Consider the following 19,522-nt stretch of genomic DNA (forward strand, 5'->3'; position numbering starts at 1 on the left):
GGAGGCTAATAGTGTGGCCAGGTTCGGGGTAAATTTCCTGTGACATTTCACGAGAAATAAAAATGAGTGACGTTCTGTTGGCCTGCTGTGTATGGGGACTCCTATATTGTCTGTACTTCTCTTCATGAGGATGCAACACGTGGTGGACAATGTGGCAGCCCAGGTAAATGATCTCGCCGGGGTAGTTTCTCCTCCCAGAGGTAAACGCCAGCCCTCTCAAATCGTTGGATGACTTTGGTTCAATTATCCAACCGTTCCTGGTCAGATGATCCTCGCACTAGATCATTTTCCGGGCATACAGGTAGATTTGGTTGCCCGCGTAGGATGTTATCTACCACCCCCTTGGAGGACGGTACATATAATGGAACAACCACCAATCGTAAGGGGAGTAGACAGGCGTTTCTGTGGTGGGTAACGAGACACATGAATGGTATGTTGCCTCACGGGTGAACGGGTCAGGGATGTCTCGGATCGGCTGCAGGACATACTGAAGGGGGAAGGTAAACAGCCAGTTGACGTGTTGCATTTAGGCACCACCGACATAGGTAAAAAACGGGATGAGGTCCTACAATCAGAATTTAGAGAGTTAGGAGATAAGTTTAAAAGTAGAGCCTCAAAGGTAGTAATCGCGGGATTGCTACCTGTGCCACGAGACAGACAGAGTAGAAATGCAAGAATAATTAGAATGAATACGTGGCTTGAGATACGGTGCAGGAGGGAGGAGTTCAGATCTTTGGGACATTCGAACCGGTTCTGGGGGCGTTGGGACCATTACAAATCGGATGGTCTACACCTGGCAGGACTGGAACAAATGTCCTCGGGGGTGCTTTTGCGATCACAGTTGGGGAGATTTTAAACTAATGTGCCAGGGGGATGGGAGCCAGATTAGGACGTTAGAGGTCACTAAAGAGGCAGCAACTGAAGCCAGTAAGGTATTAGATAATAAACTCAATGTGACTCAGGGGAAGAGTAGACAGGGAAGAGACGATGAACGCAAATTGACAGATGGTCTGAGGTGCATTTGTTTTAATGAGAGAAGTGCAGCAGGTAAGGCAGATGAACTTAGAGCTTGGATTAGTACCTGGGAATATGATGTTAGTTGTATTACTGAGACTTGGTTGAGGGAAGGTCAAGACTGGCAAACTAAATAGCCCAAGGTATAGATGCTTCAGGAGGGATATAGAGGGAGGTTAAAGGGGTGGAGGAGTTGCATTACTGGTTAGAGATTATATCACAGCTGTGATTAAGGAGGGCGTGATGGAGGATTCGAGCACTGAGGAACTGTGTGCAGAGCTAAGAAATTGGAAGGGTACAGTAACATTGCTGGGACTTTGCTACAGGCCTGCCAAAAGAGAGCATGACGTAGAGGTACAAACATGTGGACAGATTATCGAAAAACGAAGGAGCAATAGGATGATCGTGATGAGAGATTTCAACTTCCTCAACATTGAATGGGACTCTTGTAGTGTTGCAGGCGTAGATGGAGCAGCATCTACAAGGAACATCAATAAGATCTTTTTAGACCAGTTTGTAAATAGTCCAACTCGAGAAGGGGCCATACTGGACGTGGTATTGGCGACTGATCCCAGCCAGGTGGTTGATGATTCAGACGGTCATTACTTCGGGAATAGCGAGCACAATTCCGTAAGTTTTAGAATACTCATGGACAAAGACGAGAGTGGCCCTAAAGGAAGAGTGCTAAATTGGGGAAAAGCCAAGTTTAACAAAATTCTGCCGGAGCTAGTGAATGTGGATTGGCAGCAGCTGTTTAAGGGTAAATCCACATTTGAAATATGGGAGTCTATTAAGGAAAGGTTGACTAGAGGGCAGGACAGACATATCCTTGTGAAAATGAGGGATAGAAATGGGAAAGTTAGGGAACCATGGATGACGGGCGGAATTGTGAGACTAGCTAAGATGAAAAAGGAAGCATACAAAATATCAAGGCGACTTAAAACTGATGAAGCTTTGGAGGAACATTGGACAAATCTCAAACGCGCAACAAAGAGGGCTAAAAGGGGTCATGAAATATATTTGGCTAACAGGGTTAAGGAAAATTCCAAAGCATTTTATTCGTATATAAAGGAGCATGAGGGAAACTAGAGGAAGGATTGACACACTCAAAGATAAAAGAGGGAGTTTATCCGTGGAGTCAAAAGAAATGGGTGAGATTCTTAATGAGAGCTTTACATCGGTATTCACCAAAGAGAGGGACATGACGGATGTTGAGGCTGGGAATGGATGTTTAAATACTCTTGGTCAACTCGGCATAGGGAAGGGGGAAGTTCCAAAAGGCATTAATGTGGACAAGTCCCCAGGTCCGATGGTATCTATCCCAGGTTATTGAAGAATGCGAGGGAAGAAATAGTTGGGGCCTTAACAGATATCTTTGCAGCTTATTTGAGCACGGATGAGGTCCAGGAGTACTGGAGAATTTCTAATGTTGTCCCTGTGTTTAAGAAGGGTAGCAGCGATAATCCAGGGAATTATAGACCTGTGAGCTTGACGTCAGTGGTACGCAAACTGTTGGAGAAGATACGGAGGGTTAGGATCTCTTCATATTTGGAAGAAATTAGACTTATCAGTGTAGGCAGCATGGGTTTTGTGCAGGGAACGTAGTGCCTTACAAAACTAATAGAAATCTTTGCGGAAATTACAAAGTTAATTGATGAGGGAAGGGCTGTAGATGTCATATACATGGACTTCAGTAAGGCATTTGATAAAGTTTCCCATGGCAGGTTGATTAAAAAAGTAAAGTCGTTTGGGGTTCAGAGCGCACTCGCTAGATGGATAAAGAACTGGCTGGGTAACAGGAGACAGAGAGTAGTGGTGGAACAGTGTGTCTCAAAATGGAGAAAGGTGACTAGTGGTGTTCGTCAGGGATCGTGCTCGGACCACTGCTGTTTGTGATATACATAAATGATCTGCAGGAAGTTATAGGTGGTCTGATTAGCAAGTTTGCAGATGATACTAAGATTTGTGGTGTTGCAGATAGCGAGGAGGACTGTCAGAGAATACATCAAAATATAGATAGATTGGAGAGTTGGGCAGGGAAATGGCAGATGGAGTTCAATCCAGACACATCCGAGGTGATGCATTTTGGAAGATCTAATTCAAGAGCGGACAATACGTTCAATGGAAACGTCATGGGGAAAATTGACGTACAGAGATCTGGGAGTTCAGATCCATTGTACCCTGAAGGTGGCAACGCAGGTCGTCAGAGTGGTAAATAAGGCATACAGCATGCTTGCCTTCATTGGACGTGGTATTGAGCACAAATTCGGCAGCTCATGTTACAGTTGTATATCACTTTGGGGCCACATTTAGAATACTGCGTGCAGTTCTGGTCGCCACATTACCAGAAGGATGTGGATGCTTTAGAGAGGGTGCAGAGGAGGTTCGCCAGAATGTTGCCTGGTATGGAGGGTGCTAGCTATGAATAAAAATTGAGTAGATTAGGATTATTTTTGTTCGAAGGACGGAGGTTGAGGGGAAGCCTGATTGCGGTCTACCAAATTATGGGAGGTATGGCCAGGGTGGATAGCAACAATCTTTTTCCAAGACTTGGGGTTTCAATCACAACGGGGTCACGATTTCAAGTTGAGAGGGGGAAAGTTTAAGGGAGATGTGCATGGAAAGTTTCTTACGCAGATGGCTTTACCAGCGGAGGTGGTAGAGGCGGGAACGTTAGCATCATTTCAGACGCATCTAGACAGATACTTGAACGGGCGGGGAACAGAGGGAAGTACATCCTTGGAAAATTGGCGACAGGTTCAGATAAAGGATCTGGATCGGCGCAAGCTGGGAGGGCCGAAGAGCCTGTTCCTGTGCTGTAATTGTCTTTGTTCTTTGTAACCAAAAGGCAGTTTGGTAGATGCATACCTTCCACAGTATGTCTTTATGATCACACAACTGAGGATTCTGATGTCATAATCTCAGAGGTATATATGGCTCATGTCAAAACTGGAAAGTGTTAGCTAAAAAATAATGGTCATCCGTGCCACACGATGGAACCGCTATCCCATTCTTCAAATTGAATGCAAATGTGGTAAGCTCAATCGTGTGGCTTGGATGACCGTTATTTTGTAGCCCCCACATAGGGACGCCGAGCAATGAGGGTTCATGACGAGTACGACCGTCATTGCCTAATTTGCGAATTGGGTGGACCGTATGATTTTCAGGCCCTCGAAATGGTCTAACCCAGCGTCCATTTGACGCTGCAATACATAAGTTACCGGTCGTACACAAACGTTAGGTGGCAGTTCCATGGGGCCAACGCGGAAGCGGGTGTGGTTCCCTTGATAGTGGCGCAACCATCCTAAAAACAGAACAGAAATCTCACCAGGAAGCCTTCAGGGCGAAGCGGGTGCATTCAGTCGATACGCTGCCAGTCCGACTGTAAATTCCGCAGTCGGCCCCATCCTTGAAGACCTGTCCCGCTGCTGTACACTGCCACCAGATGCAAGTTAGCCAACTGCAGCCCATTTTCGACTGGGAGATTTGAGGTGCCCGCGATCACCAGGAGTTGCCCTGTATAATAACACGGTAGATTTAGGCGTCTCAATGATTCAATGTTTGGAGGCTGAACCTGTTCTAATTGAAAGTGCCGCAGATGTCCACGGATACCGCTGTTGCAGTATCCACCTCCATCCGAAGTGCCTGCACATTTACTTGTCCAGGGTAACGACTATGTTGAGGCTCAGCAGTGTAACTGTTGGTAGGAGCCGTCATTGGCCTGCTGTAGTGACTGGATCTCTGGACCAGTGATTACGCCGCGTACGACAGGGAGAAAGTAGTCCCTAGTGCTCTCAATATTCCATGAGGTGTATGTGCCCAGTGGCTCTCGGTCGGTACTCGTACTCCTGGTCGTCTCAGTTTAGCGAAAATGTGTGACGGCACACCATCCCCTGGTGGCGGCGGCCAGTGTCTCTGCGGTAGCCATCCCACTGTCAGGAGCATGCTCCCGAGCTGGAATTGAAAACTGCGCACTTTGGGCCCGATGGCAGCTCTACTTTATCCTCATCATCAGCGTTGCCTCCGCCAAAGCGGCACTCATGAAACAGCAGGTGGAAATCGATGAAGATTTATCAGCGGCACACCAAAATTCACCACTCCTCGAAGGGTCTCACTCCACGACCTGCACACAGGTCAAGGTTTTTTAATAGGGAGTTCTCCTTTGTCGCTGACGGATTTCATATTCCATGGAGGTCCCGGAGAGTCAGATCAGCCTGATTCCTTGACCGTGAAGTTATAACAGAGACCATCTTGGGTGGGCCTGTTTGTTATACTTTCTATGTAACTTTTGGATAATCCCTCTTGGTGGAAATGCCTGACGCCTGATTGAGCGAGATGTATTTGTGAGAACCCAATTCGTTTGTCTACCTGAAATGTCAGGGAGAATGATGCCACAGTGGATAGTTTGACCTAATTTTCTCAGCTTTGGAGCATAAATTACGCGGTGGTATTTTTTTCAAGTGACTTACTTGAGTGTCAATACAACATTGCAAAAGGGATGGTTGGACACATTTCAGATTTTGCCCTTTATGGTTCGCACACGGAATAGTGGCAATATTAATCACTAAAAGTGTTCGGTTTTCTGCCATGAAGATCTTCCCTCAACCCAATTGTAGTCATGATATTTTCTCCTGTGCGTTCTCGGGAACGTCAGGTAGTTCCTCGAATGTCTGTGCTCCAAACGGTGACTATGTGGATTGGCTGACTGTGGATGGTGACCTAAACTGTGACCTGGAACCTTGTACTGGATCTCTTCAGGAATAAATCTGTCTCCATCAGGGGTGTCCAGGGCATTGTTCAGTTTCATGAGAACGAAGAGGCAGTGTGGAGAGGGCCGGGGTGTGATGGTAATGGCCCCTGGCGCTTTTTTTCAAACAAGTAACAAATGTTTTTCTTTGTTCTCCCATATGCGCCACGTCTACTCGTGTAATAATTATTGGTACTCGACAGTTCTCTACTACATTTAGTGCAGGCAGTGATCGTTATTTCAGACCATGAATCATATTCAATTGATGTGATACTCCAGCCAGGTCCCTCCCAGCGTCTTCAAGGAGATTGGATACGGCAATTCAATCGGACAAGAGATTTAGTGAACACTTTGCGGAATATACTAAATTTATACTTGAAGTCTATCTCCCCTTTTTCACAGGACGAGCACTGAAGCTGGTTTTCAGGGCAGGATAATATCCTACAAACTGAGCATGATAAGGGCAGTAAGGACTGAGTGGCAGAGGCTGGTGGACTCCATTCTTGAGATGAACCACTTACTCCATAACTGGAGTTTTAGGCGGATAGTAAAAAGGTTCAACAACAACTTGAATTGTCAAAGGATAAGGGAGGGCAGCAGCGGCGTTAAATTGTGTATTTTATGAACGGGGGAGAAGGCCAGTCGCCTCTTAACGAAGAAGACAGGCCGCTTTCCGAGATATGTACAGCTACGTTAATCAAATGGCAGCCTACTTTCCGTCCTGCTGTAGGTCAATGCTGCTTTTGAAACATTTTGTCTGAATTTCTATAGATCAGAGCCCTGAGCAGAAATTTTTGTCAAGACTGATATTGTGGATAGATTATTTATCCCAGCCAAGGAGGGGAAGAAGCGTGAAGTGTTGGAATTCCCGTTGGGCCTAGAGGAAATTATGAAATGATGTGGGTTGATGCAGATGGGTAACGTCCGTTGCCTTTAGAGTTTCCACATTGAGATTTATAAGGAGCTGGAGGAGCAACTGGTATATCCAATGTCACCTATCATTAATGGCTCATTACACCAGGGTTCATTGCTGTTTACACTCGGGTAGACCTCAATTTCCTTGATCTTAAATAAAAACAAGAGCCCAACAGGGTGTGAGTCGTAAGAATATATTGTACAGTACAATACGGATGCCAGGTTAATAGCAAAGGTGATGGTACTGTGGTCGGAGCCACTCCCCCCCCCCCCCACCCCCCACCGTCTCAGACATGATCTTTGATGCCCAGCAATGCTCTGTGAAGGGTCGACAATTTTCGGTCAATGTACAAACTATGTTAACTGTTGTCCTCTCCCCACCCCGGTGCACCTGAATGTTTTACAAAATGCTTTTAAAGGCGTTTAATAGAGTGGAGTGGTAATATTCCTTGGGAATTCTTCAAGGATTGAACTTGGGACCAATGTTTATGTTCTGAACTCGTTTATTGTGTATGACCCAAACTACTAGTAGTTGCACAATTGCTTTGAATTCTGGAAGATTTCCGCTAAATGAGGCACGAGGAACGGATATCGATTGTTTACACTGCTGTTTGTTTTTGCAATAAAACCTCTTCCATAATGTGCAGAGAAAAGTGGAGGAGACGTTGGGAGGGGTGGAGAATAACGTGACCAGAAATGGTAGTTGTTTCGAGATATTAAACTCCCAACTAAAATATATTGCAGAGTAAAATAAAGAGGAAAATTGGTGTAGAAATCACAAATATGGCTGAGCAAGGAAGTTAAGGAGAATATAAAGATAAAGACTAAGGTTTACAACGTTTCAAAGGCTAGTGGCGGGCAGGAAGATTGGGAAACTTTCAAACTTAAAAAAAGGATTCCAAAAAGGGCATAAAGAGGGCTAATGTAGTGACATTGGTGGCGGGTAAAGAGTAGGTCGCCGCTCAGGAGGTTGCTCCTGACAAAGTCGTTTTTTAGACGTTTTTGCCAGATTCTCAGGAACACTCCAGGTAGAAAAATAGGTAGGATTACGGAATCTGTCTTTCACCATAAGCCGGAGAGGTTCTAGAATTGAAAATCGAGTTGTAAAGGGAAAGAGCTTACACGATAAGCTGCAAAAGAAAAAAAAAACGTCGGAGAGCATTGCGCAGATCAAGGTTAATGTACCTGGGAAGGTCACACTGTCCGGATTTTGGAAGACCTGGGAGCAGAGTTGGTCATGAGAAGGGTTAGCTTTGATAAAGCCAGCGCTGCTCCGTCTCAGAACTAAATTCGGTTTGGCATGTTATGCCCGGTTCGTTTGTGGACAACGTACAATTGAAACATACGGTCATCCAGGAGGAAACAGTATATTTGTACAATATCGTGATTTGTAAGATGCCTGAGGATGTTCGTTCTCATGTGGGTGAACCTACGAGGCTTAAGAATGGTATCGTCCTCATGGTACATCGTTATTGATATTCATATTGAACTCTTCATATGTAATCATTAGCCCCGGAATAGTATTTACCACAGTTATTGTTATTCTTGGCACGATTATAGAATTTTGTTTCATAGACTTTACAGTGCAGAAGGAGGCCATAAGGCCCATCGAGGCTGAACCGGCTCTTGGAAAGAGCACCCTACCCAAGGTCGACACCTTCACCCTATCCCCATAACCCAGTAACCCCACCCAACACTAAGGGCAATTTTAGACACAGGGCGATTTATCGTGGCCAATCCACCTAACCTGCAAATCTTTGGACTGTGGGAGGAAACCGGAGCACCCGGAGGAAACCCAGGCACACACGGGGAGGATCGGCAGACTCCGCACAGACAGTGACCCAAGCCGGAATCGAACCTGGGACCCTGGAGCTGTGAAGCAATTGTGCTAACCACAATGCTACCAAAACAGTTGAAGGAGCAGTTGACCGAATTTATCACAGCTGAATTCAGGAAGAAGAGATTACCGGCCTCAGAGCACCTTAAGGGAGCCCTGAACAAGATGTATCTGCCCTCGAGAGAGTAGAGCAAATTCTGAAGTCGCTGAAGGAGATGATCCAGTAGACTGAAGAATCATACCTGACCAGGAAAATCCGACTGCCTCCACAGAGGCGCAGACAAAAATGCGGAAGAAGGCAAGTGACCTGCAGAGCCGCTCACTCAGGCACCACTGAAGGACCTGTGGGCATCGGAACGAATGGCACGGAATTAATCTCCAAACTGTTTGTGAAGCTGGGAGGAGAAGGAATCTTCCATCGTCCTCATCAATTAGACCGTGCTCATTGGCTGATGTGGTGGAAGGCGAAAGCAGGACAGCTGCCATGTGTCATTATTCTGAGGATACATCAATATCTCGACCCGGAGATGATCCTTCCATGATCAAGGGTAACGCACCTAGGAAGGTCACACAGTCCGTATTTTCCAAGACCTGGGAGCAGAGTTGGTCATGAGAAGGGTTAGCTTGGATAAAGCCAGCGCTGCTCCGTCTCAGAACCACATTCGGTTTGGCATGATATATCCGGCACTTTTGTGGGCAACGTACAATTGAAACATATGGTCATGCAGGAGGAAACAGTATATTTGTACAATATCGTGATTTGTAAGATGCCTGAGGATGTTCGTTCTCATGTGGGTGAACCTACGAGGCTTAAGTATGGTGTCGTCCTCATGGTGCATCATTATTGATATTCATTTTGAACTATTCATATGTAATCATGAAGCCCCGGAGTAGTTTTTATCACAGTCATTGTTATTCTTGGCACTATGTATGAGTCTAAGATTTTTTTCTGCATTTGCTATGAATTTACTATTCACTTTACACTCATTATATGTAGTTATCGAGCGTTGTCGAATTTACAGTTTCTATTTCATTGAATGTATTAGTGATTGTGGCTTGGAGAAAAATTGTGGAAAGAAGCAGTAAGCAGGCGACTGTGTATATGGTATTGCGAAGGGAGGAGGAACTAATCAATGGCCACAAAGGGTCAATTTCGGAAGAGTGACCATAACATGACATACCTTCAAATTCTCTTTGAGAGTGGTAAAGGGGAGAGACAATCGCATTCTGGAGTTACACAAAGGCATGTCGCGAGTCTTTCCCTCGTGGAGTTCGCACGACGACCAAAAGGTAGGGCAGGCGATCAACCGTGGCAGCAGTTCATGGAGATATTCAATTTCTCCCAAATGAGTTATGCCCACAAGAGAAAGAACGACTGAGTTTGTGGAAAGGCATGTTTGGCACCCATGGCTAAGCATGTAATTTTAAGACAACTAAAGACATAAACTAAGGCAAACAATGCTGCATATGCCAGAGGCATTCTGGGAGACTAAGACACTTTTCAAAATGAACAAAGTGCTGCTGCAAATTTATACAAAGAGTACGGATAAATTCTTGAAGAAAACTAGCGCAAAATGTAAAAAGGAGAGAAAAGGTTCCTAAAAGTATAACATAAATGCGAAGAAAGGAGCTAAAGTTAAAGTTGGTCCCTTAGATGTTTCAACTGATGAGTTAATGATCTTGACAAAGCAATGGCAGAGACACAAAATCAATATGTAAGACCATAAGACCATAAGACATAGGAGTGGAAGTAAGGCCATTCGGCCCATCGAGTCCACTCCACCATTCAATCATGGTTGATTTCAACTCCATTTACCCGCTCTCTCCCCATAGCCCTTAATTCCTCGAGAAATCAAGAATTTATCAATTTCTGTCTTAAAGACACTCAATGTCCCGGCCTCCACCGCCCTCTGTGGCAATGAATTCCACAGACCTACCACTCTCTGGCTGAAGAAATTTCTCCTCATCTCTGTTCCAAAGTGACTCCCTTTTATTCTAAGGCTGTGCCCCCGCGTCCTAGTCTCCCCTGCTAATGGAAACAACTTCCCTACGTCCATCCTATCCAAGCCATTCATTATCTTGTACGTTTCTATTAGATCTCCCCTCAACCTCCTAAACTCCAATGAATATAATCCCACGATCCTCAGACGTTCATCGTATGTTAGGCCTACCATTCCTGGGATCATCCGTGTGAATCTCCGCTGGACCCGCTCCAGTGCCAGTATGTCCTTCCTGAGGTGTGGGGCCCAAAATTGCTCACAGTATTCTAAATGGGGCCTAACTAGTGCTTTATAAAGCCTCAGAAGTACATCCCTGCTTTTATATTCCAAGCCTCTTGAGATAAATGACAACATTACATTTGCTTTCTTAATTACGGACTCAACCTGCAAGTTTACCTTTAGAGAATCCTGGACTAGGACTCCCAAGTCCCTTTGCACTTTAGCATTATGAATTTTGTCACCGTTTAGAAAATAGTCCATGCCTCTATTCTTTTTTCCAAAGTGCAAGACCTCGCACTTGCCCACGTTGAATTTCATCAGCCACTTCTTGGACCATTCTCCTAAACTGTCTAAATCTTTCTGCAGCCTCCCCACCTCCTCAATACTACCTGCCCCTCCACCTATCTTTGTATCATCGGCAAACTTGGCCAGAATGCCCCCAGTCCCGTCATCTAGATCGTTAATATATAAAGAGAACAGCTGTGGCCCCAACACTGAACCCTGCGGGACACCACTTGTCACCGGTTGCCATTCCGAAAAAGAACCTTTTATCCCAACTCTCTGCCTTCTGTCTGACAGCCAATCGTCAATCCATGTTAGTACCTTGCCTCGAATACCATGGGCCCTTATTTTACTCAGCAGTCTCCCGTGAGGCACCTTGTCAAAGGCCTTTTGGAAGTCAAGATAGATAACATCCATTGGCTCTCCTTGGTCTAACCTATTTGTTATCTCTTCAAAGAACTCTAACAGGTTTGTCAGGCACGACCTCCCCTTACTAAATCCATGCTGACTTGTCCTAATCCGACCCTGCACTTCCAAGAATTTAGAAATCTCATCCTTAACGATGGATTCTAGAATTTTGCCAACAACCGAGGTTAGGCTAATTGGCCTATAATTTTCCATCTTTTTTCTTGTTCTCTTCTTGAACAGGGGGGTTACAACAGCGATTTTCCAATCCTCTGGGACTTTCCCTGATTCCAGTGACTTGAAAGATCATAACTAACGCCTCCACTGGTTTAGCTCACAAGGCTAAATCGCTGGCTTTTTAAGCAGACCAAACAGGCCAGCAGCACGGTTCGATTCCCGTACCAGCCTCCCCGGACAGGCGCCGGAATGTGGCGACTAGGGGCTTTTCACAGTAACTTCATTGAAGCCTACTCGTGACAATAAGCCATTTTCATTTTCATTTCATTTCATTTCATTTTTCATTTCATTTCATTTCTTCAGCTATCTCCTTTAGAAATCTAGGATGTAGCCCATCTGGGCCCGGAGATTTATCAATTTTCAGACCTTTTAGTTTCTCTAGCACCTTCTCCTTTGTGATGGCAACCATATTCAACTCTGCCCCCTGACTTTCCTGAATTGTTGGGATATTACTCATGTCTTCTACTGTGAAGACTGACGCAAAGTACTTATTAAGTTCCTCAGCTATTTCCTTGTCTCCCATCACTAGATTACCAGCGTCATTTTGGAGCGGCCCAATGTCTACTTTTGCCTCCCGTTTATTTTTAATGTATTTAAAGAAACTTTTACTATCATTCCTAATGTTACTGGCTAGCCTACCTTCATATTTGATCCTCTCCTTCCTTATTTCTCTCTTTGTTATCCTCTGTTTGTTTTTGTAGCCTTCCCAATCTTCTGACTTCCCACTACTCTTTGCCACATTATAGGCTCTCTCTTTTGCCTTGATGCATTCCCTGACTTCCTTTGTCAGCCATGGCTGCCTAATCCTCCCTCTGATAACCTTTCTTTTCTTTGGGATGAACCTCTTCACTGTGTCCTCAATTACTCCCAGAAACTCCTGCCATTGCTGTTCTACTGTCTTTCCCACTAGGCTCTGCTTCCAGTCGATTTTCGTCAGTTCCTCCCTCATGCGCCTGTAATTACCTTTATTTAACTGTAAAACCTTTACATCTGATTCTACCTTCTTTCTTTCAAATTGCAGACTGAATTCTACCATATTATGATCACTGCTTCCTAAGTGTTCCCTTACTTTAAGGTCTTTTATTAATTCTGGCTCATTACATAACACTAAGTCCAGAATAGCCTGTTCCCTCGTGGGCTCCATCACAAGCTGTTCCAAAAAGCCATCCTGTAAACATTCAATGAATTCCCTTTCTTTGGGTCCACTGGCAACATTATTTACCCAGTCCACCTGCATATTGAAGTCCCCCATGATCACTGTGACCTTGCCTTTCTGACATGCCCTTTCTATTTCGTGGTGCATTTTGTGCCCCTGGTCCTGACCACTGTCAGGAGGCCTGTACATAACTCCCATTATGGTTTTTTTGCCTTTGTGGTTCCTCAACTCTACCCACACAGACTCCACATCGTCTGACCCTCTGTCGTTTAGTGCTATTGATTTAATTTCATTTCTAATTAACAAGGCAACCCCGCCCCCTCTACCCACCTCTCTGTCTTTTCGATAGGTTGTAAATCCCTGGATGTTTAACTGCCAGTCCAGAACCCCCTGCAACCACGTCTCTGTGATGCCTACCACATCATACCTGCCAGTCACAATCTGGGCCACAAGCTCATCTACCTTGTTCCGTACACTGCGGGCATTTAAATATAGCACCTTTAATTCCCTATTGACTGTCCCTTTTTGTTTTCTTAGTGTGGTGGACCTTGGTTTACTGAGCCTTTCCATACACTGTGTCATATTTTGTGAGATGGGGACTATCGTAACCTCTCCTGAGCTCTGTCTTTTCGTGATTTTTTGTAATCCTAAGCAGCTACGCTTCCCACTGATTCCTTCACCTCTTGGTTTCCTGACTTTCCCTTCCCCCCCAATCTCTAGTTTAAAGTCCTATTGACCACCCTATTTACTCTTTTCGCCAGAACACTGGTCCCAGCTCGGTTCAGGTGGAGCCTCAGTTTTCACGGTGGAGGGCAATAGATCCATCTTAATAGTGACAGGTACTGCACAGTTAATAGTAAATTGAAATTTTGAGGAAACATCATAAATCGGGAAAAATGCGAAACAAACGATTGGGTTTGAAGGCAAGCAAGTCGCTAAGGACTGAGGTTACATCCTCCGGCCCCACAGGACGTGGCATGGGAGATAATGTTCTGGATGCGGTAAAGGTTCCAGTGGATTGGAAATCATCATCTAACTCCCTTATTCAAAAAGGGAGGAAGTCAGAAATTATGCAACTGTACATCATTGAGTTTACTATCTGCCATTGGGAAAATGTTAGAGTTTTTTGAAGATGTAACAAACGAAATGGATAATGGGATCATGTAGATGTCGTGCATCTCGACACCCAGGAGGCATTTGATAAGGTGGCACACAAAAGATCAATATACAAGGTGAGATGGAATAGGATAAAGAGTAACTCATTATATTTGCTAGATAATAGTCAGAAAGCAGAATGCCAGAAAAATAGGCAATCTTCCGGTTGCCAAGATGTAACTATTGAGGTGGCACAGTGTTCGGTACGTGGGCAGCAACTATTTAGAATATGTATTAATGACTTATAATTCGAGATGAATGCTCCGATAGCTAAATTGTCTGTGGCACTAAAATAGGTAGGATAATAAGTTACAGTGAATAAATTGTTATAGATGTGTCAGGTACGTGGAACCAAATTTGGCAGACGGGGTTTGTTCCATTTTCGTTGGGAGATTGGAGTGACTGAATTATGTACTCCTGCTCGTAGTTATAATGTTCTTTTGTACCCAGGCAACCACCTTCACTTTGAACAGCTCGTTCTCTGAATTATTCAGCTTCCTGCGAACAGCCCCTACGCCCACTAATTCACCTTCACTATGAATCGCCCTGACACTGACTGGATTATATTGGATTTGTTTAGTGTCGCGTGTACTGACGTACTGTGAAAAGTATATTTCTGTGAGCAGCTTAACAAATCATTAAGTACATGAAAAGGAAAGGCAGCACGGTAGCATTGTGGATAGTACAATGGCTTCACAGCTCCAGGGTCCCAGGTTCGATTCCAGCTTGTGTCACTGTCTGTCCGGAGTCTGCACATCCTCCCCGTGTGTGCGTGGGTTTTCTCCGGGTGCTCCGGTTTCCCCCTACAGTCCAATGATGTGCAGGTTAGGTGGATTGGCCACGATAAATCGCGCTTAGTGTCCAAAATTGCCCTTAGTGTTGGGTGGGATTACTGGGTTATTGGGATAGGGTGGAGGTGTTGGGCTTGGGTGGGGTGCTCTTTCCGTGAGCTGGACCGGACTCGGTGGGCCGAATGGCTTCCTTCTGCACTGTAAATTCTATGATAAAAGGACATAAAAGTATGCATGTAATAGTGCAACACAAGGAACACAATGTAACTAGGTAAGCATCGGCATTGAATGAAGCATTTCGGAATGTAGTGCTGATGAGGTCAGTGCATCAGTAGATCCTTTAGGAGTCTGGTAACAGCGGGGAAGAAGCTGTTTTTGAATCTGTCCGTGCGTGTTCTCAGACGTTTGAAGAGCGTGTAAGCCGGGTTCACCCTCCCTGTGAACAGCCTTACCACTTACTCATTCATTCTCTGCCTATGAACAGCCATTAAACTGACTAATTCCCCTTCCTGTATTCAGCTGTTACACTGATTAATCCTCCTATGTCCGGGCACAGTACCCACCACTGTCCATTCGCTGCTGATTCAAAACTGAGAGCCCACTACCTTTCTGCGCCCACCCCACCTAAAATGTTCTCCTGTATGAATGTTAAGAACTCCTTACCATCTAAGCTCTGAACATGACGGCTATCCAAAATAATTTTGGGCAAGTTGAAATTACCTAATATATAATTAACCTCTTGACTTCCGGAGGCTCCAGGGAACATATCGGCTGCAGCAGGAGGAGGCGCCCCCAACAGATATTTTATTCTACTTTTTTGGGGTATTTTCCCCGTTTTGTTCGCCAATCTTTTTTGGCCTTTCGAACCCAAGTGACGGGCGCCAAACCAATCCCGTTTAAAACCGGTTAAATACTCCTGCGGAGTAGAGGCGTGTAGCCGGAGTGCGCTGCAGTTGGAGCGGCGGGGCTGCGACTAACACGTGCCATTCGAGGCAGCAGGCCCAAATCCAGGGGCGAAGCAGCCTAAACGTTGGCAGAGGTTGAGGCAGCCGGAGCAGCAGGACTGAAGGCAAAGTGCGGAACAGCTGCTGCAGCAGGAATGAGGGCAGAGTGTGGAGCAGCTGGAGCAGTGAGACTGATGCCCGTCCTTGAAGCAACCGGAGAAGGGGGGCAGGGCACAGAACAGGAGGCAGCCGACGGTGCCATCTCGAGGGTTCACCTTACTTTGGGTGACTCCTGCCTGTGGCGTATCAGTTTTTCTTTCTTTTTGGGAATTTTTAATGGACGGTCTTGGGGAGGAATTCATGTAGAACTAATAGCCGGCAGTGAGGCGATAGATCTGCAAAAATCAGAGGAAGACATCAGCCAGGAAGGGAGAAACTGAGAGCTCGCCGTCGAGCGTGAGGACCAACAAAGGGATGATACGAGGGCGGATTCTGGGCCGCTGGGTGGAGTCGCATGTCTTAAAGCATAAAAATGGCGGAGGTGGTATCTCTAGAGCTAGAAAAGCAGGTTACAAAGCAAATGAAGGTGATGAAAATGGAGGCGGTCGTGGCGCTGAAGGCGTTGTTACAGAAGGCAGTTGCCCCGGTGATGGTAATTGTTGAAAAGGCATCAGCTGATGTGAGAGAACAGAGTGCGAAGATGAAGAAAGTGGAGGACGTCATGACGGGTCAAAGTGATCATCTCATCTCGATCGGATATGAGCTGCCGAGGGTGGTTGAGGCCAATAAGGGGCTGCGAGTAAAGCTGGAAGATATGGAGAACAGCTGAAGATGAAAACAAAATAAGGATTGTGGGACTTACCGAGGGGGCAGAGGAACCGAAACCTACAGAGTATTTTGCCAATATGTTGGGAGAACTGATGGAGGAGAGAGAAGAACACTATCGGTATGACTTTGACAGAGCTCATCAGCTGCTGAGGCCTATGCCTAAGTTTAACAAGCCGCCAAGATCAATGATTATCTGTTTTCACTGTTATCACATGAAGGGGAAGCTATTGAATTGGCAGCGAAGGAGCTGGAGGTTAAATTGGCTGGTGCCAAGGTTCATATCTATCAGGACTTGACAGTGGAACTGGCAAAGCAGCGAACGGCTTTTGTCCACCTGAGGGTGGCAATATGCGACAGTGGAGTGGTTGACCGACAACTCCAAAGACTTATATTTTGAGACGGTGAAGAGTGGGGAAGCATTTATGAAGACAGAGGCTTCGGACGGAAGTATATAATGGGAAAATGTATATATCTAACTTTGAATAATGTTTCTACTTCATACTGGTATAGAGATTAAAGTGTTTTTATTTTTGTTATTTGTACCTTAGCATAATGTTCTTACCAAACTGTTACAGCTGTTAAATATGTGTGTTGCTGTTCTTCGGAGCGATTATATTTTCTGAAAAGTATATATTGGATTGTTTATATTTTTGTGGGACTGGCCGAGAGGGGAGGGAATGCCTCAGCAGGTGACCCCGCAATATTTAACTTAGGTAAGCCAGTATATGGCGATGTTGTGGGGGGAGGGGAAAAATGCATTGGAGCCTAGTTATCAGCTTTCAATTGAGGTGAGAACATGGACTGGATGGGGATGGACACAAGGTGGGGTTTCGTCGAGAAGGAGTGTATGGGGATGCTTGGCGAAGGGGGTGTGGCACGAAATTTTTATGATGGTGGACAAGCAGGGAGAGGGGAGAGACATCCTGTTAGGACAGTTACATGGAACGTGAGGCACCTGGGAGGCCCAGTGAAGAGCCTCGGGTGCTTGCACATTTAAAAAGTTTAAAAGTAGGTGTAGTAATGCTGCAGGAGACTCACCTGAGGGTGAGAGATTATACGAGGCTTAGAAAGGGCTGGGTTAGCCAAGTGTTTCACTCGTATTTTAATAGGAGGACGTGGGGGCTTGCGGTTCTGGTGAATAAAAGCGTGTGGTTCCAAATGGATAAAGTTGTGGCAGATCAGGGTGATACGCACGTAATAGTGACAGGGCATTGGAAGGAAGTTGGTGGCGGTGGTCAGCGTGTCTTGACCCAACTTGGATGATGCAAGCTTTGTAAGGAAGATGTGTCGGGCCATCCACGACTTGGATAGCAACAAGCTTTTTCCAAGAGTGGGGGTGTCAGTTACAAGGGGTCACGATTTCAAGGTGAGAGGGGGAAAGTTTAAGGGAGATGTGCGTGGAAAGTTTCTTACGCAGAGGGTGGTGGGTGCCTAGCACGCTTTACCAGCGGAGGTGGTAGAGGCGGCACGATAGCATCATTTAGGAGGCATCTAGACAGGTATATGAACGGGTGGGAACAGAGGGTTGACCTTGGAAAATAGGAGACTGGTTTAGATAAAGGATCTGGATCGGCGCACGCTGGGAGGGCCGAATGGTCTATTCCTGTGCTGTAATTTTCTTTTATCTTTGTTCTTGGATACACATGAATTGGTCGTGGATGGAGATGGGAATATGGTGCAGGAGCCAAAATTGGACAGGTCACGTCCGCGATCGCTTGCCCAGTCAGGGGGGAGCGGAGGCGTTGACTGGGCTAATGATGGAAATGGGAGGAGAGAACCCTTGAAGGTTCTTGCACCTGGGAGAGCGGGAGTATTCTTTCTTGTCTTCAGTTCATAAGGCCTATTCGCAGATATGTTTGTTTTTCGGTCGGGAAGTTACTGTTGGCCGGGGTCAAGGGGTCAGAATATTCGGCATTTGCAATATAGGAGCATGCGCCATATTGGGTTGATATCGTGTTGGTGAAGGTAATCGTGCAGAGGCGGTGGTGGATCTTGGATCTTGGCTGTTTGGGTCCGAGAGTTTTGTGATAAGATTGAAAAATAAATTGAGGAATATGTGCTGTTTAAATGTCCGGCTTATGTCTGGCGGGCAGTGATATGGCAAGCTTTGAAGGCATTGGTGAGGGTGGGAGGAGATATCATTTAAGACAAAAGTGGATAAGGAGTAGAGGGTGGAACGGCAAAATTTAATTGATAGCTGTTGTATGTGGACAGGAGGTATGCAGACATGTGGATCGAACACTGTTGGAAAACAGGAAGGAGTTGCAGCCGACGTTTGACTAGCTGTCCGCAACGAAGGCGTTGCTACAATTGCTCGAGCAAGATGGGGATATGAGTATATGGAAAAGCTGGGACGCATGCTGGTCATTAACGTCAAAGCGAGTCAGTGGCGAGGGAATTTGTTCATGTCTGGCGGCAGGGAAGGCATGTTGATGGTGGGTCCACGTCAGGTTAATAGGGTGTTTGAGGAGTTTCAGGAGAGATTGCATAATTTGGAGCCACCTGGGGAGGATCATGTAATGTAGGAATTCCTGAATTGTTTGAAATACTCGAGTTTGGGGAGGACGACATGGCCGTATTGGAGGAGGCGATAGCAGGAAATGAAAGATGCCTTTCAAAAGAAGTGGTTGGGGAAGGTGGCAGTGCCAGATGAGTTTCCGGTGCAGTATTACAAAAAAATTAACGTACGTTCAGACCGCTGATGGTGATGCTTGAGAAGGCGATAGGGAAGTTGATGTTGTCACAGACTTGGAGGAAGCATCGATCACCCTATTGCTTCAGAAGGATAAGGATATAGCCGAATGTGGATCGTATAAGCCCATATCACGTTTGAGTGTGGCAAATGTGGCTTAGGTACTGGCGGGTAGGTTGGAGGAGTGCCTACTGAAGGTGATAGGGGAATATCAGACTGGGATTGTGAAGGGGAGGCAGCTTTTTTCGAACAATAGGAGGATATTAAATGTGGTTATGGTGCCCACGGAGGGAAGGGAGA

This window comes from Scyliorhinus canicula, chromosome 21 (assembly GCF_902713615.1).
Source record: "Scyliorhinus canicula chromosome 21, sScyCan1.1, whole genome shotgun sequence".
Classification (NCBI taxonomy): Eukaryota; Metazoa; Chordata; class Chondrichthyes; order Carcharhiniformes; family Scyliorhinidae; genus Scyliorhinus; species Scyliorhinus canicula.